Source organism: Gymnodraco acuticeps, unplaced genomic scaffold (genome assembly GCF_902827175.1).
Source record: "Gymnodraco acuticeps unplaced genomic scaffold, fGymAcu1.1, whole genome shotgun sequence".
Lineage (NCBI taxonomy): Eukaryota > Metazoa > Chordata > Actinopteri > Perciformes > Bathydraconidae > Gymnodraco > Gymnodraco acuticeps.
Window position 1 is genome coordinate 53,284 of NW_022991470.1, and position 25,275 is coordinate 78,558.

At 41.7% G+C, this 25,275-nt stretch overlaps 4 non-coding genes and 2 pseudogenes across 4 annotated transcripts; all 6 read right to left on the reverse strand.

The window, feature by feature from the left end:
• Window positions 1-3,398: 3,398 nt before the first annotated feature.
• Window positions 3,399-3,989, reverse strand: LOC117533020 (annotated as a pseudogene).
• An 11,983-nt stretch (window positions 3,990-15,972) lies between these two features.
• On the reverse strand, window positions 15,973-16,687 carry LOC117533026 (annotated as a pseudogene).
• Window positions 16,688-19,587: 2,900 nt separating this feature from the next.
• Window positions 19,588-19,721, reverse strand: LOC117533037. The gene has a single exon (XR_004566995.1). It is a non-coding gene; the product is annotated as a small nucleolar RNA SNORA18 (small nucleolar RNA).
• Window positions 19,722-20,125: 404 nt separating this feature from the next.
• Window positions 20,126-20,264, reverse strand: LOC117533040. Its single transcript, XR_004566998.1, has one exon. It is a non-coding gene; the product is annotated as a small nucleolar RNA SNORA8 (small nucleolar RNA).
• A 3,822-nt stretch (window positions 20,265-24,086) lies between these two features.
• LOC117533032 lies at window positions 24,087-24,220 on the reverse strand. Its single transcript, XR_004566991.1, has one exon. It is a non-coding gene; the product is annotated as a small nucleolar RNA SNORA18 (small nucleolar RNA).
• Window positions 24,221-24,484: 264 nt separating this feature from the next.
• On the reverse strand, window positions 24,485-24,623 carry LOC117533031. Its single transcript, XR_004566990.1, has one exon. It is a non-coding gene; the product is annotated as a small nucleolar RNA SNORA8 (small nucleolar RNA).
• Between the last annotated feature and the right edge of the window lie 652 nt (window positions 24,624-25,275).

Below are 25,275 nucleotides of genomic sequence, written 5' to 3' on the forward strand. Positions count from 1 at the left end.
ACAAGGACAATAACAGAGGCATGAATTACCAAATAGAATGCAGCTTTATTTCACAAATATACATGTTAAAATGTCAATGTTCAGCAGCAGTCAACGGGTAAAAGGGTGAACATAATTTACATTATTACATTGCTGGTTTCCCCTCCTCAGATGGGCAGGTCTGGCCCACTCGGTCACAATGCCTGCTAACTGTGAGGGACAAAAACAGAACAAAAGCATGCACTACTCAAAGCACAACTGCCACACAATTATTACAGTGAGAGTTAGTTTACTCACCCTTTTAAAGTGTCACACCATGCAGTCCCTACACTGAAAGCAGACAAGGTTCCCCCACAGAGGGAGAGGAGAGTAACCTGTGTGACACAAACACTTAGTCAATTATATTGCCCACAATCTGCACACAATAAAACTATTGACAGAAAATAAAACGAAAAAAGCACTAGAGAACAGTAGTCTTTTTAAAGAACACACAAGATAATAGTTGCCAGCTCAAACACCAATTCAATACAACATTAGGCACACTTTGACAGAGTAATAGATCCTCCTTGCTCAATCCAGGAGGGGAAACGATCATACTCAGCTCTATGGATTAAACACAAAAACAGATGTTATAAATAATAATAAAAGCCAGTGCTAGCCCGTCCCAATAAGCGACATGAGCGCGTGTGTGTGTGTGTGTGTGTGTGTGTGTGTGTGTGTGTGTGTGTGTCTACAGAAGGTCCAGTTGTGATAGACACGGTTCGCCACTAATAGATAGCATTTTAATTATCCCATTACTTTCTATAATACCTGCCTTTTCGCATTGTTCATATAAAGTTACTCAGTATAGCTTTAAAGGGGAAATCCATTCTCCAAATGTATAAACAAGGCTCGATTTGTGTCCTTGGGATTATTTCAGACCATTAATGCATTTCAGTGAGACAACTTACGTTTGTAATGTTTATTAGAAGCAGCATTTAGTTTGAGTTTTGCATCTAGGCTCGGGACTCATCACTCCACAAATGTACATAGAACATTGAGTGATTATTAAATAACAATCCCATGGAGCCCACAGGAGGATGCTGAGGCAGAACCTGGGGTGGTTGTGGGGCAGGCGCGCAGCAGCGAGGTTGTAAGAGGGGCAGGGCGCTTTAAGTGTAAATGTATCATTGGTGCAGTTGACTGCCTAAATTAGGCAACAGTCACACACTTTCTACTTCCCTTTCCATCACAGTGTTTAACACCAGAGGACAAAGACACTGACTTTTCCCTCTACTGCCCTCAAGTGGCCAAAACATGAACAACAAATACTTTTATAGATTCAAACCACAAACATGATTTATTCTTATCAATGCACTTTTGAAAATGGAACCTGAATTGTATTTTTCTCAAACATATATGAATGGAAATAATTTGATATCTGATTTTATTTGATAAACATTTGTTGGTGCAAATTTGTGTTACGTGGAAATCACTAATACAAAACATAACAAAGTACTTTTTAAAGCTTCAAACCACAAACATGCTTTTTTCTCAGGAATGCACTTGCAGTCAATGAACTTCTGAACATGGCAAGTGAACGAATATGATTGATAGTAATTTAATAAATGAAGTTGCATAGCTTTTTACTCTCGCAAGGATCCTGGAGGGGGCCTGGGAGTACGCTTATCCGGTCTACATGTGTTTTGTAGACTTGGAGAAGGCGTATGACCGAGTTCCCAGGGAGTTACTGTGGGAGGTGCTGCGGGAGTATGGGGTGAGGGGGTCTCTACTCAGGGCCATCCAATCTCTGTACTCCCAAAGCGAGAGCTGTGTCCGGGTCCTCGGCAGTAAGTCGGACCCATTTCCGGTGAGGGTTGGCCTCTGCCAGGGCTGCGCTTTGTCACCAATCCTGTTTGTAATATACATGGATCGGATTTCGAGGCGTAGTCATGGGGGAGGGGGTCTGCAGTTCGGTGGACTAAGGATTGCACCACTGCTTTTTGCAGATGATGTGGTTTCTAATGGCTTCATCGGTCTGCGACCTTCAGCACTCACTGGATCGGTTCGCAACCGAGTGTGAAGCGGCTGGGATGAGGATCAGCACCTCCAAATCTGAGGCCATGGTTCTCAGCAGGAAACCGATGGACTGTCCACTTCAAGTAGGGAATGAGTCCTTACCCCAAGTGAAGGAGTTCAAGTATCTCGGGGTCTTGTTCTCGAGTGAGGGAACAATGGAGCGTGAGATGGGCCGGAGAATCGGAGCAGCGGGAGCGGTACTGCAGTCGCTTTACCTCACCGTTGTGACGAAAAGGGAGCTGAGCCAGAAGGCAAAGCTCTCTGTCTACCGGGCCATTTTCGTTCCTACCCTCACCTATGGTCATGAAGGATGGGTCATGACCGAAAGAACGAGATCGCGGATACAAGCGGCCGAGATGGGTTTTCTCCGCAGGGTGGCTGGTGTCTCCCTTAGGGATAAGGTGAGAAGTTCGGTCATCAGGGAGGGACTCGGAGTTGAGCCGCTCCTCCTTCGCGTCGAAAGGAGCCAGTTGAGGTGGTTCGGGCACCTAGTTAGGATGCCACCTGGGCGCCTCCCTAGGGAGGTGTTCCAGGCACGTCCAGCTGGGAAGAGACCAAGGGGAGGGATTATATATTTTTGCTGGCCTGGGAGCGCCTTGGGATCCCCCAGTCAGAGCTGGTTGATGTGGCCAGGGAAAAGAAAGTTTGGGGCTCTCTGCTGGAACTGCTACCCCCGCGACCCGACCACGGATAAGCGGGAGAAGATGGATGGAAGTTGCATAGTGGCAGTAGCGTGGAGAGGGAAACATTGATGCTAAATGTGAATGATTATTTATATAATGATTATATAATAAAGGTATAAATGTAATGTGATGTTTGACATTAATATATTTATGATCAGTATGTGAAAAGCATCTATACCATAATACTTGGCCTGGTTATATGATGTTGATGTAGGAAAGATTATTATACTTAACATGTATATAATTGTTGTGATGAAAGGTGAGTGGTGACAGTTTGATATGAGTCTTACCCCATGTATATTTAAAAAAGAATACATATATTATAAGGATTGTTTTCATTATTTAATTTTATTTATTGGTTTATAAAGTGTTTGTTCTTCCTGTTTTTATTAGTTTCTTGTTATTATTTTCAACTAAATTATTCATTTTAATTAAATTAACTATAATTGTCATTTATTTGTAATTATGTATTTTTTCAGTATATGGTGTTAATTTTTTTTAAAGCCAATACAAAATATTGTTACAAAGAAAAATGCACATATTTATACACATAAAAACACATACACTTTATATGTTTTCATTCATTTAAGTTTGAGGTCATATTAAATCGAATTACCTGTGTAAATATATAACATTCATGGCAATGAAGGGCAATCAAATGACTTCTTTACACACAAGTGTACATTCATGTCTTTAATTTGGTCAAAAGCATGTTAACAGACAGAGTAACAGTTTTACATTGACCTGGTTCAATCAGACATATGTAACATCTCAGTTGCTAAACACAAGTTATGCGAGATGCACAAACTGAGGGTTGAGTATAAGAACATGGGAAATCATTCCATTTGTTATCAGGACCCCAGTTGGTGTGGACTCAGACTTCATCTCCTAGAGAGTTGTCTGGCTCTCCTGAACTCCAAGAGACAAAGTTGACTGCTGACCCATCAGACCACATCCATCTTCCCTCCTTCTGGGTGTGACTGAGTCCGATCCAGGTCCATCCCTATAGGGTCATAGTTCTTGATCAGTGATTTGACGAAATTCTCTTCCCCTTGACTGTGGATAGACACCAGGTTGGCTCCCTCTGACACACAGTGGAGCTCTGCATCAGCCCAGTCCATGTCTGCGGCGTTGTACTTGTAGCAGCGGTTGTTGAAGGAGTACCAGAAAGGGCGACAGCTGCCACGCTGAAGCTTCCCTTGTGGGTCATCTGAAGGAGACACAGCACCCAGAGCAAGACAGACCCAACAGGAACAGGAACAACAGCATGATGATGTCTCTCCGTCACAGGAGCAGGAGGAAGGGTTGGTTGTCGGTTGAGTTTATTTGAAGAGTTCGATGGGAGAGAGACTCTGAAGGAGACAGATGACAGGCTGCTTTTTTATATGCATCGGAGAGGGTGTTTTCACTGTTGGCATAATATTATTGGTCAACTGAACTTGGCATACTCTGTCTGTTTTACACAACCACACAGTATCTGTACATCAGTTAAATGAACGGCTCATCTGGCGATGTCACACGAAATCCATCATTTATTTTCAACCAAACCAAATAAAGGTATTAAATAAAACTCCCAGAAAAACATGCTTTTCTGCAGGAAAATGTTGATGCTAAATGATCACAGTCTGTCGAAGTGTGTTGAAATAAGCTTTTTCATGCAAAGAAAAAGACTAACCAGCACATTACCCTAAAGAAATGTTCAAAGTGGGTCCGCACTTTGAAATCCTCCTTTCTGTTGTTAGAGATTTCTCTAAAAGTACATTACTTTGCATGTGAGAAATGATGAACACTTTTTTTTAAATAATTGATCCTGCATTGTACATTACTCTCCTCAGGGCCTCAGTGAGACAATATTTAAAGTGTGTTGATATGTCTGTCTCTCAATCACAACAGTGTTATTTCATTTTCATTAGTGAGTGTGTCATAAATCTTGATGTGTGTTCATTAAAAATATTCTAAATGCTAGATACAGTAGGTACTGCTGGGACTTCAACAGCTGTTACACCTGTGCTGTTCCCATACTTATCTAACACACTGAGCCTGACATGAACAAAAGACATGGCAACAAACACTTTAAAATATCAACAGGAACAAGCAGGTGATAATTGTGTATAATAAAAAGTATCCATGTTGTTACTGTTCACTGTATCGCTAATCATTTGAATATTACCTTTGTACTTGCACAATGAACATGAAAAGGAATAATTAATTGATAACATAATTTTAAAACGTTTTATTTCGGACACTACATTAGAGTGACTTCTCAACTTAGGCTAAATGAAAGTTGATAAAATGACCTTCGCACATCCCGTCGACTTTCCTCATTTAATAAATTACATTTGCTCAGAAAAGGAGTTTTGTCCCTGTTCATGTGAACTTAAAGTTAAAAAGAAGATATTTACTTTTCATTTCAAACCATTTCTGATTTGTCCTATATTTTCCCCAGAGCTCAGTGAGACGGTGTTTCAAGTTTTTTTGTTATCTGTTGTCTATTAACAGATTTCATTTTTAATAGTGAGTTATTTGATAAAAGTTGAGGTTAGCATTCATCACGACTCACGTGTTAGATGTGTAGTGTACGGTTGTCTGGAACTGTTGTTCCAGTGCTGGAATTGGGCCGGTACTCACCGGTACGCAGTACCGGTACTTCTGGTTCTGACCCATGGAGTACCGGCACTTCTTGCTCAGTACCGGCATGCTGGCGGTACTCCGGTACTCATGCACCGTGCCAGTACTCAACACTCTCCCGCCGTTCTTATTATACATCCATATATATATATACAGCCGCCCGGTACTCAGTAGATGCGTCATGAGGTGCCGAACGGACATTCTCATCGCTCTAACCGCTGGAGTTTCACAGCGGCTGTCAGCTGTTTACTCCTGTCATTCAAACAGAACGTGCTGGAGAGGGGGCGGGGCTTATCTTCTCCATGTAAATACTGTGGTGGAAACGACTATGTCAAAATTAACCTATTTGACCGTGATTTAATAGTAATACACGTTTCAAAATAATAATAATAATAATGCCGAAGTAACAACATACTGAAAACTGTTAGTAAAACCATGTTTTAATGCTTTACAATTTACATACCTAGATGCACGTGTGTTGTGTTTATGCAGTGCAACTCCCACCCAGTGGGTGTCTATGTAGAGTGATAGAACAGAGCAGGCACGCCCCCGAGAGAAGGAAAGCAAGTCACGTCACAAATTAGCATTTCTAAAATGTTAGCGTGGATTAATAAAAGTGCAAAAAGACAGCGGTTGTCGCCGGAAGAAACTTCAAATACAGAGAATGCTGTGCCTGTGTTGGAAATTGTGTCTGATGGGGAGCTTTCTTTGGTTGATCCTCCTGCTCCAAGTTCTAGTGCATTAGCATTAGCACTAGCTCCGCCGCCTCCTCCAGAGCCTCTAACGTTAGCTGCTGCTGGCGCAACTGCCACCACCAACACCGGGCAAAGCGATGCACCTGACTGCTGGACAACGGACCAGGTGCAATATTTTTGCAAGACCAATGCATGGCTCCTTCTTAAAGATAAGAAGCTAGGATGTCGGATATGCAGAGATGTCAAATCTTTGGGAATACACACTGGACAAGGACTGAAACTGTCAACTGAATGGGGTGAGTGTGCAGTGTCTCATTTCGGTGTTGACAAGGGCAAACAACAAGCTAGCCTGAGAAAAAAAATCAAAGAACATAAAGAATCACAAGCCCATGTAAAAGCTGCTGACATCCTTACATCTGCTTCACGTGAAACTATTCAACATCAAGTGCAGTCTATGCATAAATCTGAATTAGACACCACTATCAGAGTTTTTCGAACGGCATATACAATTGGCAAACATAGCGGGCCATTCACAGACATGCCAATTGATTTGAATGTACAGAAACTGAATGGGCTGAACGTGGGCAGGGTTTTGCACTCCAATAAAACCTGTGGCGAAATCATCGACCACATAGCTCATGAGCTGAAGAAAAAAATGGCAAAAGACATTACAGAAAACCAAAGAAAACTCTGTGTTTTGGTCGATGAATCTACCACTATTAGTGGTAAAACGGTGCTTGTTGTGTGTCTACGCTCAGCATTAGCTGATGCTGAGCCCGAAACGTTTTTTTGGGAGCTGATCGAGTTGGATGGAACAACGGCTGATGACATCACAAAGGCGTTAATGGAGTGTCTTGGAAGAGATTTTAACGAGGACTTTTAGGTCAGTGTTTCGTTTCTTTTGCATGTGATGGGGCTTCAGTCATGCTAGGGAAGAGAACAGGCGTTGCTACCCAGTTGTGTAGTAAATTCCCAAGCCTGTTTGTGTGGCACTGCTCCAATCATCGTCTAGAGCTGGCAGTTGGGGATGTGGTCAAGGAGGTCTCAGGGCTCAATCATTTCCAGATCTTTTTTGACAAACTCTATTCCTTGTTCCATGCCTCCCCCAAAAATCAGAGGCAGTTAGCGCAGTGTGCGCAAGCAGTCGGACAGCGTCTCCTGGTGATAGGGCGTGTTTTGTCCATCCGCTGGGTGGCTTCAAGTGAAAGGAGCGTCAGAGCAGTCTGGGAAAACTACCGAGTGCTTCATGATCACTTCACAAATGCTGCAAACGACACGAGCAGGGATTCCAGAGACAGAGCAAAGTACAAGGGCCTGGATGATGTGCTCACATCTGCAACGTTTGTCAGCAATCTGGGACTGATGTACGATGCGCTCACAGAGCTCAGCGACCTCTCTCGGCAACTCCAAAAAAGAGAGATGACACTGCCTACAGCAGATAGGCTCTTAACTCGAGAAATACGAGTTTTTGAATCCATGGTCACCATGCCTGGCCCACACATGACTACAGTTCATACAGCTCTAGCTGAGAAGTCCTTCAAGGGTGTTGCCCTGCGTGAGAATGGCAGGCTTGTACAGATTCATGCAGGTCAGTTTTTCCGCAGTATGGTAGAGAATCTGAGACACAGAATGACTTCCACAACCTCCTCTCATGTCAGCACAAGAGAAATCCCATTACATGGCCGGGAGGCCCGGGACAATCAGCTAATCCAGGACATGAAAGTTATCCATCCTGGAAGTTGGCCTGAAGAGGAGTTAGACGTACAGTATGGGGACGTAGAGGTGCTACGTTTGTGCGAAGTGCTGAAAGTGGACAGAAGAGAGACTGTTCAGGGCTTTCGCGAATACAAGGAAACCAGGGCATCCCGTACACCTGCTGCCATGGAGCCTCTACTGAAAGCAGTCCGAACCATCGCTGTCTCCACTAGTGAGTGTGAGCGGGCATTCAGCTGCATGAACGATATCCTTACTGCAAAAAGGAATGCTCTCTCTGTCAGCCGACTGTCCAGCCTGGTTTTCATTAAATGTAATGGACCATCACTAGGACAGTTCAATCCGGAACAGTATGTGAGGTCCTGGCTGGCAAAGGGAAGGAGAAGTGCTGATGAAAGAGCCTGTCCAGCTCCAGCCCCTGATACTGATGTCCCCAAGGCCTTCTGGAGGCTTTTCTAACAATGTGAAGTATATTGCAAAGCAGCTCACCCAGTGAGAAGACTTTTGGCATAATGTGCCGATTTGTACAGATCCTGGAGATAGAAGGACTTCAGACCAACCAGGGAGTTATCTGATCAGCTTGGTGTTCAATGTAACTCTTTACCATGGCTCAGACTTTGTTACTTGCAGTTACAGTTTCTCATTTTAGATTGTGCAAATTTTGCATTTGTTTTTACATGTTCTTTGTTCATGCTCTTTATCATTTTTCTGAGTTGGAAAGTTAGAGTGCATCATAGTTTACTTTATACATATTTGTATTCTTCAGTGGTGAAGTATATTGCAAAGCAGCTCAGCCATGTGAGAAGACTTTTGGCACTTTTTCGTTTTCTGAGTTGGAAAGTTAGATTGCATTCAAAATGTACAGAAATACTTAATTTTGTTAAAGCTTTTTATAAAAAATGCTTCTGACCAGAGCTTTGTTTCCTTGTCATTAATGTTGAACACCACCAGAGGGGCTCTCACCTGAAAGGTCTCTGCTTCATGTGTCTTCAGCAGAAGATCTAGACTTTGATTGCTATATTTTCAGTTAATATTGACCTTACTGAGCTTTAGCCATATCCGCTGCCTATCATAAAAAATGTTAAGTACAGTGAACCTTTCTAAAATATACAGTAGTAAAGAGACAAACCCACCAGCATTATAGTAGCCAAATTCTTGTTTGTGGGCTGTATATATAAAATTGACTTGAAAAAGTTGCTGATTTTAGAGTACTGGCACCTTTTTCATTCCAATTCAAGCACTGTATAGCATGATAGGTCCACTTTAACGTAACTTTGTAAGAAAGCAAAACGAACCTTCGAGAAAGCTTTTATTCTCAGACTTGGTGAAATTGTGTAATGTTGTTTACCTCCAGAATAACTTTTACTGCGTTTCCCAATAGACAGAGCTGTCAGAGCGGTTCCTCTCAGAAGAGCAGCCGCTGGGCGGAGTCACAGAAACGCTCAACTGATCTTCACTCCCCGACCGTTAGTGCCAGTCAAAACCATGTGTTATACCGTTTGGACTGTCCGTCTCTTGTCGCTTAGACGCTTAGTTCTCTCAGAGCCGTGGCTCAATGACTGTACTCGTGCTCTCAGGCCAACACATCCTCACTCCCAGGTCGGCCTATGTTGACGTTATGTCAAGTCCCCTGTCGGCTTTTTCCAACGCAAGGGGGGGACCTTAGCGTCCATTTTCAACGCAAGGGGGGGCCCTTAGCGTCCATTTTCAGCTTTCCGGGATGTCCATATGCTTCTATGGACGCTCATGGAAGCACGGCGTTCGTTTGTGTCGACTGCCCTTAAAGGCAATGTGAGCGTCCATTCTCATTGGATAACGGAGAATTGTACACCCGGAAGTAAGTATTCCCCTTACTGTCGATTGATTTTACAGTGATATCTGCACTACTCATCGACTAAAAAACACCAGATTATCCTTGTTAATTACACAACATTGATTGGTTTAAATTGTGTGCAATGCTTTTGTATTTTTCCCCTTCGATTCGGAGAAACAAATGTTTTTTCGGAGTAAAGGATGGCAGAAGACACTACACTACCCAGAATCCCCAGCTATCGTTTGGACTACACCATGTGCTCTGTTTGACATCACGTGATCTTCAAATTTCTCCCTGCAGAAAAAAAAAAACATGGCCGAACTTCGTTTTATTCTCGATGGAAAATGCCTATTTTAAAGTTAGTTTAGTGTGTGTGTGTGTGTGTGTGTGTGTGTGTGTGTGTGTGTGTGTGTGTGTGTGTGTGTGTGTGTGTGTGTGTGTGTGTGTGTGTGTGTGTGTGTGTGTGTGTGTGTGTGTGTGTGTGTGTGTGTGTGTGTGTGTGTGTGTGTGTGTGTGTGTGTGTGTGTGTGTGTGTGTGTGTAGAAGGTCCAGTTGTGATAGACACGGTTCGCCACTAATAGATAGCATTTTCATTATCCCATTACTTTCTATAATGCCTGCCTCTTCGCATTGTTCATATAAAGTTACTCAGTATAGCTTTAAAGGGGAAATCCATTCTCCAAATGTATAAACAAGGCTGATTGATTGAAAAGTTTATTAACAGCTTGTATATTGGGTACAGTACAGTACAGCTCAAAACATACAATTGTTAAGGGGATGCAGACCAGAGAAAGACTTTCGTCTTGTTTACATCAGGGTCCCCCATTTCCAATTCATCATATCATTTAAGACATATAAGACATATTTGACATACAGATGGCTTATTTACAATTTACATACAGGTGGGTTTTTTTACATACATATTGCTTATTTACAATTTTCATTTTAGATTTCGTTCTAATACATCCTAACCGGACATTTAAGACATACCAAGTCTACAGATATACAGTTAGTAACAGAGTCTAAAATGCGAGTATATACATAGATGGGGGGGGGGGGGGAAGCTGTCCATTGAACGACAGGTTGAGATTTGTACCATTACCGGGGCCAGTTTTGCAATGCTCTCCCCCGAAGGTGCTCTTTAAGAGAGGTTTTGAAGGTAAATATAGTTTTACTTTCCTTTACAGTTGTGGGAAGAGCGTTCCACCTTGATGTGGCATAATTGCGAAACGTGTATTCCCCCTTTTTTTGTGCCAAATCTGGGTTTCACATGATTTGTGGAGCTCCCTCTGGTGTTATGATCATGGTATTCCTTGACCTTTGGGAAGAATTTTGACATGTACATGGGTACCATAGAGGTGTAGTGGATCTTGTAGACCAGGCCCATTGCAAGTAGCTGTACTCTGTCGTCTACTCTAAGCCATCCTAGGCAGTGCTTGAATTGGAATGAAAAAGGTGCCAGTACTCTAAAATCAGCAACTTTTTCAAGTCAATTTTATATATACAGCCCACAAACAAGAATTTGGCTACTATAATGCTGGTGGGTTTGTCTCTTTACTACTGTATATTTTAGAAAGGTTCACTGTACTTAACATTTTTTATGATAGGCAGCGGATATTGCTAAAGCTCAGTAAGGTCAATATTAACTGAAAATATAGCAATCAAAGTCTAGATCTTCTGCTGAAGACACATGAAGCAGAGACCTTTCAGGTGAGAGCCCCTCTGGTGGTGTTCAACATTAATGACAAGGAAACAAAGCTCTGGTCAGAAGCATTTTTTATAAAAAGCTTTAACAAAATTAAGTATTTCTGTACATTTTGAATGCAATCTAACTTTCCAACTCAGAAAACGAAAAAGTGCCAAACGTCTTCTCACATGGCTGAGCTGCTTTGCAATATACTTCACCACTGAAGAATACAAATATGTATAAAGTAAACTATGATGCAATCTAACTTTCCAAATCAGAAAAATGATAAAGAGCATGAACAAAGAACATGTAAAAACAAATGCAAAATTTGCACAATCTAAAATGAGAAACTGTAACTGCAAGTAACAAAGTCTGAGCCATGGTAAAGAGTTACATTGAACACCAAGCTGATCAGATAACTCCCTGGTTGGTCTGAAGTCCTTCTATCTCCAGGATCTGTACAAATCGGCACATTATGCCAAAAGTCTTCTCACTGGGTGAGCTGCTTTGCAATATACTTCACATTGTTAGAAAAGGCTCCAGAAGGCCTTGGGGACATCAGTATCAGGGGCTGGAGCTGGACAGGCTCTTTCATCAGCACTTCTCCTTCCCTTTGCCAGCCAGGACCTCACATACTGTTCCGGATTGAACTGTCCTAGTGATGGTCCATTACATTTAATGAAAACCAGGCTGGACAGTCGGCTGACAGAGAGAGCATTCCTTTTTGCAGTAAGGATATCGTTCATGCAGCTGAATGCCCGCTCACACTCACTAGTGGAGACAGCGATGGTTCGGACTGCTTTCAGTAGAAGCTCCATGGCAGCAGGTGTACGGGATGCCCTGGTTTCCTTGTATTCGCGAAAGCCCTGAACAGTCTCTCTTCTGTCCACTTTCAGCACTTCGCACAAACGTAGCACCTCTACGTCCCCATACTGTACGTCTAACTCCTCTTCAGGCCAACTTCCAGGATGGATAACTTTCATGTCCTGGATTAGCTGATTGTCCCGGGCCTCCCGGCCATGTAATGGGATTTCTCTTGTGCTGACATGAGAGGAGGTTGTGGAAGTCATTCTGTGTCTCAGATTCTCTACCATACTGCGGAAAAACTGACCTGCATGAATCTGTACAAGCCTGCCATTCTCACGCAGGGCAACACCCTTGAAGGACTTCTCAGCTAGAGCTGTATGAACTGTAGTCATGTGTGGGCCAGGCATGGTGACCATGGATTCAAAAACTCGTATTTCTCGAGTTAAGAGCCTATCTGCTGTAGGCAGTGTCATCTCTCTTTTTTGGAGTTGCCGAGAGAGGTCGCTGAGCTCTGTGAGCGCATCGTACATCAGTCCCAGATTGCTGACAAACGTTGCAGATGTGAGCACATCATCCAGGCCCTTGTACTTTGCTCTGTCTCTGGAATCCCTGCTCGTGTCGTTTGCAGCATTTGTGAAGTGATCATGAAGCACTCGGTAGTTTTCCCAGACTGCTCTGACGCTCCTTTCACTTGAAGCCACCCAGCGGATGGACAAAACACGCCCTATCACCAGGAGACGCTGTCCGACTGCTTGCGCACACTGCGCTAACTGCCTCTGATTTTTGGGGGAGGCATGGAACAAGGAATAGAGTTTGTCAAAAAAGATCTGGAAATGATTGAGCCCTGAGACCTCCTTGACCACATCCCCAACTGCCAGCTCTAGACGATGATTGGAGCAGTGCCACACAAAACAGGCTTGGGAATTTACTACACAACTGGGTAGCAACGCCTGTTCTCTTCCCTAGCATGACTGAAGCCCCATCACATGCAAAAGAAACGAAACACTGACCTAAAAAGTCCTCGTTAAAATCTCTTCCAAGACACTCCATTAACGCCTTTGTGATGTCATCAGCCGTTGTTCCATCCAACTCGATCAGCTCCCAAAAAAACGTTTCGGGCTCAGCATCAGCTAATGCTGAGCGTAGACACACAACAAGCACCGTTTTACCACTAATAGTGGTAGATTCATCGACCAAAACACAGAGTTTTCTTTGGTTTTCTGTAATGTCTTTTGCCATTTTTTTCTTCAGCTCATGAGCTATGTGGTCGATGATTTCGCCACAGGTTTTATTGGAGTGCAAAACCCTGCCCACGTTCAGCCCATTCAGTTTCTGTACATTCAAATCAATTGGCATGTCTGTGAATGGCCGGCTATGTTTGCCAATTTTATATGCCGTTCGAAAAACTCTGATAGTGGTGTCTAATTCAGATTTATGCATAGACTGCACTTGATGTTGAATAGTTTCACGTGAAGCAGATGTAAGGATGTCAGCAGCTTTTACATGGGCTTGTGATTATTTATGTTCTTTGATTTTTTTTCTCAGGCTAGCTTGTTGTTTGCCCTTGTCAACACCGAAATGAGACACTGCACACTCACCCCATTCAGTTGACAGTTTCAGTCCTTGTCCAGTGTGTATTCCCAAAGATTTGACATCTCTGCATATCCGACATCCTAGCTTCTTATCTTTAAGAAGGAGCCATGCATTGGTCTTGCAAAAATATTGCACCTGGTCCGTTGTCCAGCAGTCAGGTGCATCGCTTTGCCCGGTGTTGGTGGTGGCAGTTGCGCCAGCAGCAGCTAACGTTAGAGGCTCTGGAGGAGGCGGCGGAGCTAGTGCTAATGCTAATGCACTAGAACTTGGAGCAGGAGGATCAACCAAAGAAAGCTCCCCATCAGACACAATTTCCAACACAGGCACAGCATTCTCTGTATTGAAGTTTCTTCCGGCGACAACCGCTGTCTTTTTGCACTTTTATTAATCCACACTAACATTTTAGAAATGCTAATTTGTGACGTGACTTGCTTTCCTTCTCTCGGGGGCGTGCCTGCTCTGTTCTATCACTCTACATAGCCACCCACTGGGTGGGAGTTGCACTGCATAAACACAACACACGTGCATCTAGGTATGTAAATTGTAAAGCATTAAAACATGGTTTTACTAACAGTTTTCAGTATGTTGTTACTTCGGCATTATTATTATTATTATTTTGAAACGTGTATTACTATTAAATCACGGTCAATAGGTTAATTTTGACATAGTCGTTTCCACCACAGTATTTACATGGAGAAGATAAGCCCCGCCCCCTCTCCAGCACGTTCTGTTTGAATGACAGGAGTAAACAGCTGACAGCCGCTGTGAAACTCCAGCGGTTAGAGCGATGAGAATGTCCGTTCGGCACCTCATGACGCATCTACTGAGTACCGGGCGGCTGTATATATATATATATGGATGTATAATAAGAACGGCGGGAGAGTGTTGAGTACTGGCACGGTGCATGAGTACCGGAGTACCGCCAGCATGCCGGTACTGAGCAAGAAGTGCCGGTACTCCATGGGTCAGAACCAGAAGTGCCGGTACTGCGTACCGGTGAGTACCGGCCCAATTCCAGCACTGATTAGGTTGTCAAAGTGTGCAGAGGTGAGGTGGGTTCTAGATGAAAGGTCAAGCAGTAGTCTGACCAGTTTATTTTGCGATGTTTGAAGTTTTATTTTTAGCGCCTTGGAGGTGCTATGGTACCATGACGTGCAAGCATAGTCATAGTACCCTTGAATGAGTGCTCCTGCCAGAGTTGTCAGGGTTCAGTGAGACAATTTACGTTTGTAATGTTTATTAGAAGCAGCATTTAGTTTGAGTTTTGCATCTAGGCTCGGGACTCATCACTCCACAAATGTACATAGAACATTGAGTGATTATTAAATAACAATCCCATGGAGCCCACAGGAGGATGCTGAGGCAGAACCTGGGGTGGTTGTGGGGCAGGCGCGCAGCAGCGAGGTTGTAAGAGGGGCAGGGCGCTTTAAGTGTAAATGTATCATTGGTGCAGTTGACTTTCTAAACTAGGCAACAGTCACACACTTTCTACTTCCCTTTCCATCACAGTGTTTAACACCAGAGGACAAAGACACTGACTTTTCCCTCTACTGCCCTCAAGTGGCCAAAACATGAACAACAAATACTTTTACAGATTCAAACCACAAACATGATTTATTCTTATCAATGCACTTTTGAAAATGGAACCTGAATTGTATTTTTCTCAAACATAACAAGGTACTTTTTAAAGCTTCAAACCACAAACATGCTTTCTTCTCAGGAATGCACTTGCAGTCAATGAACTTCTGAACATGGCAAGTGAACGAATATGATTGATAGTAATTTAATAAATGAAGTTGCATAGTGGCAGTAGCGTGGAGAGGGAAACATTGATACTAAATGTGTGATTATTTATATAATTATTATATAATAAAGGTATAAATGTAATGTGATGTTTGACATTAATATATTTATGATCAGTATGTGAAAAGCATCTATACCATAATACTTGGCCTGGTTATATGATGTTGATGTAGGAAAGATTATTATACTTAACATGTATATAATTGTTGTGATGAAAGGTGAGTGGTGACAGTTTGATATGAGTCTTACCCCATGTATATTTAAAAAAGAATACATATATTATAAGGATTGTTTTCATTATTTAATTTTATTTATTGGTTTATAAAGTGTTTGTTCTTCCTGTTTTTATTAGTTTCTTGTTATTATTTTCAACTAAATTATTCATTTTAATTAAATTAACTATAATTGTCATTTATTTTTAATTATGTATTTTTTCAGTATATGGTGTTAATTTTTTTGAAAGCCAATACAAAATATTGTTACAAAGAAAAATGCACATATTTATACACATAAAAACACATACACTTTATATGTTTTCATTCATTTAAGTTTGAGGTCATATTAAATCGAATTACCTGTGTAAATATATAACATTCATGGAAATGAAGGGCAATCAAATGACTTCTTTACACACAAGTGTACATTCATGTCTTGAATTTGGTCAAAAGCATTTTAACAGACAGAGTAACAGTTTTACATTGACCTGGTTCAATCAGACATATGTAACATCTCAGTTGCTAAACACAAGTTATGCGAGATGCACAAACTGAGGGTTGAGTATAAGAACATGTGAAATCATTCCATTTGTTATCAGGACCCCAGTTGGTGTGGACTCAGACTTCATCTCCTAGAGAGTTGTCTGGCTCTCCTGAACTCCAAGAGACAAAGTTGACTGCTGACCCATCAGACCACATCCATCTTCCCTCCTTCTGGGTGTGACTGAGTCCGATCCAGGTCCATCCCTATAGGGTCATAGTTCTTGATCAGTGATTTGACGAAATTATCTTCCCCTTGACTGTGGATAGATACCAGGTTGGCTCCCTCTGACACACAGTGGAGCTCTGCATCAGCCCATTCCATGTCTGCGGCGATGTACTTGTAGCAGCGGTTGTTGAAGGAGTACCAGAAAGGGCGACAGCTGCCACGGTGAAGCTTCCCTTGTGGGTCATCTGAAGGAGACACAGCACCCAGAGCAAGACAGACCCAACAGGAACAGGAACAACAGCATGATGATGTCTCTCCGTCACAGGAGCAGGAGGAAGGGTTGGTTGTCGGTTGAGTTTATTTGAAGAGTTCGATGGGAGAGAGACTCTGAAGGAGACAGATGACAGGCTGCTTTTTTATATGCATCGGAGAGGGTGTTTTCACTGTTGGCATAATATTATTGGTCAACTGAACTTGGCATACTCTGTCTGTTTTACACAACCACACAGTATCTGGACATCAGTTAAATGAACGGCTCATCTGGCGATGTCACACGAAATCCATCATTTATTTTCAACCAAACCAAATAAAGGTATTAAATAAAACTCCCAGAAAAACATGCTTTTCTGCAGGAAAATGTTGATGCTAAATGATCACAGTCTGTCGAAGTGTGTTGAAATAAGCTTTTTCATGCAAAGAAAAAGACTAACCAGCACATTACCCTAAATAAATGTTCAAAGTGGGTCCGCACTTTGAAATCCTCCTTTCTGTTGTTAGAGATTTCTCTAAAAGTACATTACTTTGCATGTGAGAAATGATGAACACTTTTTTTTAAATAATTGATCCTGCATTGTACATTACTCTCCTCAGGGCCTCAGTGAGACAATATTTAAAGTGTGTTGATATGTCTGTCTCTCAATCACAACAGTGTTATTTCATTTTCATTAGTGAGTGTGTCATAAATCTTGATGTGTGTTCATTAAAAATATTCTAAATGCTAGATACAGTAGGTACTGCTGGGACTTCAACAGCTATTACACCTGTGCTGTTCCCATACTTATCTAACACACTGAGCCTGACATGAACAAAAGACATGGCAACAAACACTTTAAAATATCAACAGGAACAAGCAGGTGATAATTGTTTATAATAAAAAGTATCCGTGTTGTTACTGTTCACTGTATCGCTAATCATTTGAATATTACCTTTGTACTTGCACAATGAACATGAAAAGGAATAATTAATTGATAACATAATTTTAAAACATTTTATTTCAGACACTTAATTAGAGTGACTTCTCAACTTAGGCTAAATGAAAGTTGATAAAATGACCTTCGCACATCCCGTCGACTTTCCTCATTTAATAAATTACATTTGCTCAGAAAAGGAGTTTTGTCCCTGTTCATGTGAACTTAAAGTTAAAAAGAAGATATTTACTTTTCATTTCAAACCATTTCTGATTTGTCCTATATTTTCCCCAGAGCTCAGTGAGACGGTGTTTCAAGTTTTTTTGTTATCTGTTGTCTATTAACAGATTTCATTTTTAATAGTGAGTTATTTGATAAAAGTTGAGGTTAGCATTCATCACGACTTACATGTTAGATTTTTAGTGTACGGTTGTCTGGAACTGTTGTTACACCTGTGCTGTTCCCACATGTATCTGATACACAGAGACTGAAAAATACATGGAGACATGTAATAGTTTGAATCACAAACAAGCAAGTGAAATACAGCATCTGTGGAATGAAAAATGTCCCTGTTTTTAATGTTGACTTTTTAGCTAAGTCTTTGAATATTACATCTGTACTTGCATGATGAATATTAAATGCATGTTGTATTATTACATAATGTGAAAACATTTAGTTTGAGCCACAACAATACCAGCAGGGAGTGACTTCCCAACTTAGGCTAAATGAATGTTGATGAAATTACCTTTGAACATTTCTAACTTTATTTCAGAGCTCTAATGTATTTATACAGAACAAGTAAAAACCTAACTTTAACAGTCAGACCCTTTTTGATTCCCTGCTCATTACAGCATTTAACACCAGAGGACAGAGACACTGACCTGCTCCTCTACTGCTCTCAAGTGAAAACTAAACATATAGAACTCTGGCACCTGAGCTTTAATCCTCTCAAGAATACAAAAACAAAATTAAACTCAATAGTAATTTGATCAAACAATCATTCTTTACCAACACAATCACCAGTGGAGCATGTGTGCATGATGTAAAGTTTTATAGTAAACATTTCTAACAGAAGGGCTTTCTATGAGCGGACCACAGCTCTGATTTATTACATCCAGTGTTCCAACAACCACTGACTTTGCTGAACAAAAATGAGACTATGGAGCTTTGAAAAGAAGAAATAACTGTTCTAATCAGATGCTGAATTGCAACTTAAATAAATGCTAAACAGCACTAGATAGTTTTTTCATTATCCCATTACTTTCTATAAAGCCTGCAGTGTCACATTGTTCAGAAAAGAAGAAAATATGTCCAACCAGAATAGAGTATTCAAGTTGAGCACTAATCATTTCAGGTAGTATGCTTTGGATAAATGCATTAGCCAAGTAACGAAACATTACATTAAGAAAGTTATCACTTTTCAATTCTTGATTATAGTTCATGGATACGAGGACACTGACAGACAAGTGAGAGTAATGGTTGTTTATTTCAGTAAGTAGACATTCTGTTGCAGTGTACACAACCACAACAGCTGTACAAAGGTATTTGCCACAATGTGCAATGATGTCACCAGATCAGTTGTGGAGCAGCAATCTGAAAATACAGGAAGCAAAGGTTCAGCAGGTACAATGTACAGTAGTTAGGTCACTTCACCTTCATGTGACTGATGAGAGCAGCATGTGTACAGTTAGGAAGATCATGTTCCCACAGGCCTCCTCAAGCAGGCTGCTGAAGGAGACCTCTGGGATGCTTTTTATTTTCTGGTCAATTCCACAGCAAAACAAGAATGGAGAGTCCTGAAAGCCTTGGTATATGACCAACACAGAGAGCAGCATCACTCATTAGATAATGCTTTAATACCAGAGGGGGAATTCAGTTTACTCACAGGAAAAAGATGGAGTCACTCCTCTTCACATCTCAGGATTCTGAAAGTCAAGATTATTCAATTACCAATTCATTATTTAACAGTTCTAAAGATGCAGATTATTTATTTCTCCTTTAATCTTTCAAAATAAGCATGTGTCCTGCAGTAATATCCCACAATGCTCATGGGAGTGGACATGTGGGTAAAGCGTAACCACAGATTTATTCTGAGAGGTATTTCCAACGACACGGCCCTATAGGTAAAGGTCAGTCGGGATAGACCTCAGTTCTGTGACAGTCGTACACTCACCTCTGCTGTGACGCCCTGCTGCATCCTGGGAGGACAGCCTCTGCTGCTGCATCCTGGGACGACAGCCTCTGCTGCTGCATCCTGGGACGACAGCCTCTGCTGCTGCATCCTGGGACGACAGCCTCTGCTGCTGCATCCTGGGACGACAGCCTCTGCTGCTGCATCCTGGGACGACAGCCTCTGCTGCTGCATCCTGGGACGACAGCCTCTGCTGCAGCACACCTGAAGAAGGCAGGCAGGAGAGAGTGAGAACATGTTTGCAGCATTCATGTTTTATCATTACTTGACATGCATTTCTCCCTTTTGATGAAATTAGTTACATCTGCAGTGGTTTGCATGTACTATGTACAGACACAGGGTAAAGACATGGCTTTCTAATGAATAATGTTTCAGCAAACATACCAGGACTCCACACACAGGCAGCATGGAGACCAACGATGCCAGTTTGTGAGTTTTGTCTCGCACTGACTTATGAACTAACCAGCTGAGAAAGCAGCTGGCTGCAGATACCGTACAGTGCTGTCATTATACAACATGTTTCACACTCTCCATATCACTCTCGACAGTTACTTTGAAAACATGGTTTGTTTTCCTCCTGGAATCTTGTGCATTTATAGCAGCCACCTGTTGGTTTAAACCCTCTTGTTAAGGGACGTCAGAGTACTTACATCATGCTGCAGTGTTGAAGGCCAGAGAGGACACCTGTTGAGGCAGAACTAAAGTTACTATGGGTTTCCATAAGCAGTGGCAGCAGCAGAGAGACTGCTGTATTTTGTAGGGATGCACCGAATATTCGGCCACCGAAAATTATCGGCCGAAAATGGTTAAAAAGGCCCTTTCGGCCGAAAGGGTTTTAGCACCGAAAAAATATCACCGAATGTCAGAACAGGCTTACGTTGGTAACCTAACGTGTTGTTGTGATGACGTAATAAAGACGCGGCGACCATGCTCGCGGCTGGCTCACGGGGGGGGGGGGGGAACATTGACCTTTGTCATCGAGATTGCCCTGAGCCTTTAACAAATCGTATTAAATAATCTGATGACAGACTGTAAACAGAATAGCTGACATTTTAACAAACTAAATAACTCAGTTTCCTCTAATCATTAACCCATGTTTGTATAATGTAGTTAACTCCGTGTGTTGCTGCTAGCATACATAACACCTGACGTGGAAACGTTACTCGTGGATGGGGCTACAGAGCTGCTAGAAAGACGGTCGAACCCGGTACATTCCTCCGTCTGCATGCGGTGCACTTTTGCTAAATGTTTAGACAAATTGCTCGTGCTTACATGCTAAACTCTTATTGCACTTATGGTAACAAGTATTCTCCACATCGAGACGGGTAACGTTTAACCACACCTCGGAGCGCGTTCTCTCCACCATCTCCGCAGTGTGCTCCGCTGCATGTAGCAGCTGCGTGTGTAAACTGCCCCGCCCCCTCGCACACAGACGGGGGAGAGAGATCTCGTCTGATCGAAAATACATCTGAGACGCATTTGTTGTCTTTGCATATTAGAAACGAGTTGGCGACACTAAGACTGCGATATAATGTTTTTTAGCAATAATACATGACATATATAAATGTACTGTATGCATTCAAAAGTGCTGAATAAATGTTTTATGGACCCATAATAGTGATTATTATTTAAGTTTTGCCATAATCATGTCTATTTCCATAATCAGGTAGCTGAACAACATTGGTAAAAAATGTATACTATATATATATATATATATATTTCTATTAATCATTTTCGGCCTTTCGGCATTCGGTTTTCGGCCAACTGTTTCCTATTTTCGGTATTGGTTTCGGCCAAGAATTTCCCATTCGGTGCACCCCTAGTATTTTGTTCAGTTGGGCATCTCTCAATCACACTTCAGAGCAGTTGAACATTAAGCCAATCATCATGACACTTGAACAGTGACTGAATTCTGAAATGCAACTTACCAAGCTGTCCTTAAGGTTTCATCACCTGCCAAAGAACAAAGAATGTTTAAAGGACTGCCATAAACAAAAATATGTATATTTATAAATGTAACAGATGTCTTTTCTCATAAGTAACACTGCTACAACCAGCAGCAGTGGGTTGCAAGAGAATATTTGCTCTATGCACTGTATGAGCTCTACGGCCCACCTAACAGGACCAGAGCTCATACTGTGCCAAGCAGACAAGAAATGCATCAATCCCAACAGTACACATGTATTTGAGGAAAACCGTAATGTCGAGTAGCATGTCCAGGCTTGCTGTATTTAAAGAGGTGGAGTCTATTAAACTGACATGCTATGAAGTGGTTGATGATGTTTTGGATACCTAAGCAGCGAGGGCCACCATCACCCTACCCCAGATCTTATAAAACAAGAGTATCAGGTCCAGATAACATTAAATGCAAACTAGTCGTTTATGAACTTTGTGCCAAAAACCTATGACAAGTCAAATGTCCATGGAAGCCTGAAGGTTTAGGTTGTCAGGCTCCTGCAGTAAAACATTTTTTTTTTTAAAAACAGACCCCCGACTAGTTCCCTGGTCTGATATGAAGTGATGACAGAACACACATGACATATAAATTGGTTTCACTGTTTGTCTTTCTGACTGGACTTATCATACGATAAATAAAAATGAACTCGATAACTTTTCTGACCTTGATAAATTGCCGTTTACATGCGTTTTTGTTTACATAAGGATGTGACCAGCATTTTAGGCAGGCGCGCTGTGTCTGCCGGCCCGGCGCCCTGTGAGGGGCGGGGCTCACACACAGTCAGGTCAGGACACTCCGCGTGCAACAGCCAAATAAATAATATAGAGACAAGCAGGAAACGGGTGACTTACTCGAGGGGAATTTGAAGTTAAATGGAATTGGTTGCAAAACCTAATTCCACATCTCCGATGTGGGAATATTTTGGATTTAAGCCAAATCAACGAGGCGAACCTACGGACTTGAATGAGCCGGTATGTCGCATTTTTAAAAAGGTAGCAACAAAAGGTAGCAATACGACCAACCTTAAACTGCACCCGAAACACAACCACCTCATTCCATTTTCCCAGCTGGGAGCAAACATGGCAGCTGGAGATGGAGCCCCCACCTTCCCCAGTTTACAATCAAAGATGCATTTGCCCGACAATGCAAACATGTCGGTGTTCCTTGCTCGAAATCTTTGAAATACAGATTTGGATATGGCCTGTTGAGGCATCTGGGTCTTTGTATGGACAGTGGACTGTACACTTGACTGTTGTTTTAAGGAGGGTTTTTTTGCTTGCGAGACAATGTGTGCTCATATATATACTATATATATATATATATATATATATATATATATATATATATATATATATATATATATATATATATATATATATATAACAGACTATTTAATTTATTGTTTTGGTTGTGTGTGATTTAATAAATTTTGATAATTTAATCAATTTGTTTAATTTATTATGTATAATTTATATATTTTAATATTATTTCACATTTCATTTGCCATGTTGAATGTTCAATACAAAGTTCTGTTTTAAAGGATGTACTTGAATTATTATTATCATTATGTCAGTGGTCTAAAAATGGCCTTACAACGGTGCCAACAATATTATCGTTTATCACAATAATTTCCGGGAAAATGTATCGTCCAACAAAATTAATTATCGTAACAGGCCTACACAGACAGATATACTCATTTATACCATTAGACAGAATCCATGAAAACAAATACTAACCTCATCTCCAAGAGGGGCAGCACAACATCTTCCCCCATCGAGGCGAGCAGTAACATCATATCCTGCAATAAAAGGGAAAATAATAAGAGGTTTGAACATCTCATCTCAGCCAACAATTAAACTGAGCCAATATTGTAAGCCAAAGCAACTAGATTTTATAAAAGGAAACGGGAAACCTGATGGTGGGGGATGGTTAGAAGAAACAGTGATGCATCTCTAAACCAATAGACATGGTGAATGTGCCAGGCCTCATTGACACCGTTCTGCAACCAGCAGTGCAGAGGTGAAAGCAAAACCTGATGTTCTATAGCGACTGTTGTCCTGAGATCAGCCCACTGCACAGGGCCGTCCTCCTGACAAGTGGCTCTGCTAGGACCAGCTCAGCGATCTGGTACTGATCCAAGACCAGTCCTGAAAGCCTTGGTATATGACCAACACAGAGAGCAGCATCACTCATTAGATAATGCTTTAATACCAGAGGGGGAATTCAGTTTACTCACAGGAAAAAGATGGAGTCACTCCTCTTCACATCTCAGGATTCTGAAAGTCAAGATTATTCAATTACCAATTAATTATTTAACGGTTCTAAAGATGCAGATTATTTATTTCTCCTTTAATCTTTCAAAATAAGCATGTGTCCTGCAGTAATATCCCACAATGCTCATGGGAGTGGACATGTGGGTAAAGCGTAACCACAGATTTATTCTGTGAGGTATTTCCAACGACACGGCCCTATAGGTAAAGGTCAGTCGGGATAGACCTCAGTTCTGTGACAATCATACACTCACCTCTGCTGTGATGCCCTGCTGCATCCTGGGAGGACAGCCTCTCCTGCTGCATCCTGGGACGACAGCCTCTGCTGCAGCACACCTGAAGAAGGCAGGCAGGAGAGAGTGAGAACATGTTTGCAGCATTCATGTTTTATCATTACTTGACATGCATTTCTCCCTTTTGATGAAATTAGTTACATCTGCAGTGGTTTGCATGTACTATGTACAGACACAGGGTAAAGACATGGCTTTCTAATGAATAATGTTTCAGCAAACATACCAGGACTCCACACACAGGCAGCATGGAGACCAACGATGCCAGTTTGTGAGTTTTGTCTCGCACTGACTTATGAACTAACCAGCTGAGAAAGCAGCTGGCTGCAGATACCATACAGTGCTGTCATTATACAACATGTTTCACACTCTCCATATCACTCTCGACAGTTACTTTGAAAACATGGTTTGTTTTCCTCCTGGAATCTTGTGCATTTATAGCAGCCACCTGTTGGTTTAAACCCTCTTGTTAAGGGACGTCAGAGTACTTACATCATGCTGCAGTGTTGAAGGCCAGAGAGGACACCTGTTGAGGCAGAACTAAAGTTACTATGGGTTTCCATAAGCAGTGGCAGCAAGAGAGACTGCTGTATTTTGTTCAGTTGGGCATCTCTCAATCACACTTCAGAGCAGTTGAACATTAAGCCAATCATCATGACACTTGAACAGTGCAGTGACTGAATTCTGAAATGCAACTTACCAAGCTGTCCTTAAGTTTCATCACCTGCCAAAGAACAAAGAATGTTTAAAGGACTGACATAAACAAAAATATGTATATTTATAAATGTAACAGATGTCTTTTCTCATAAGTAACACTGCTACAACCAGCAGCAGTGGGTTGCAAGAGAATATTTGCTCTATGCACTGTATGAGCTCTACGGCCCACCTAACAGGACCAGAGCTCATACTGTGCCAAGCAGACAAGAAATGCATCAATCCCAACAGTACACATGTATTTGAGGAAAACCGTAATGTCGAGTAGCATGTCCAGGCTTGC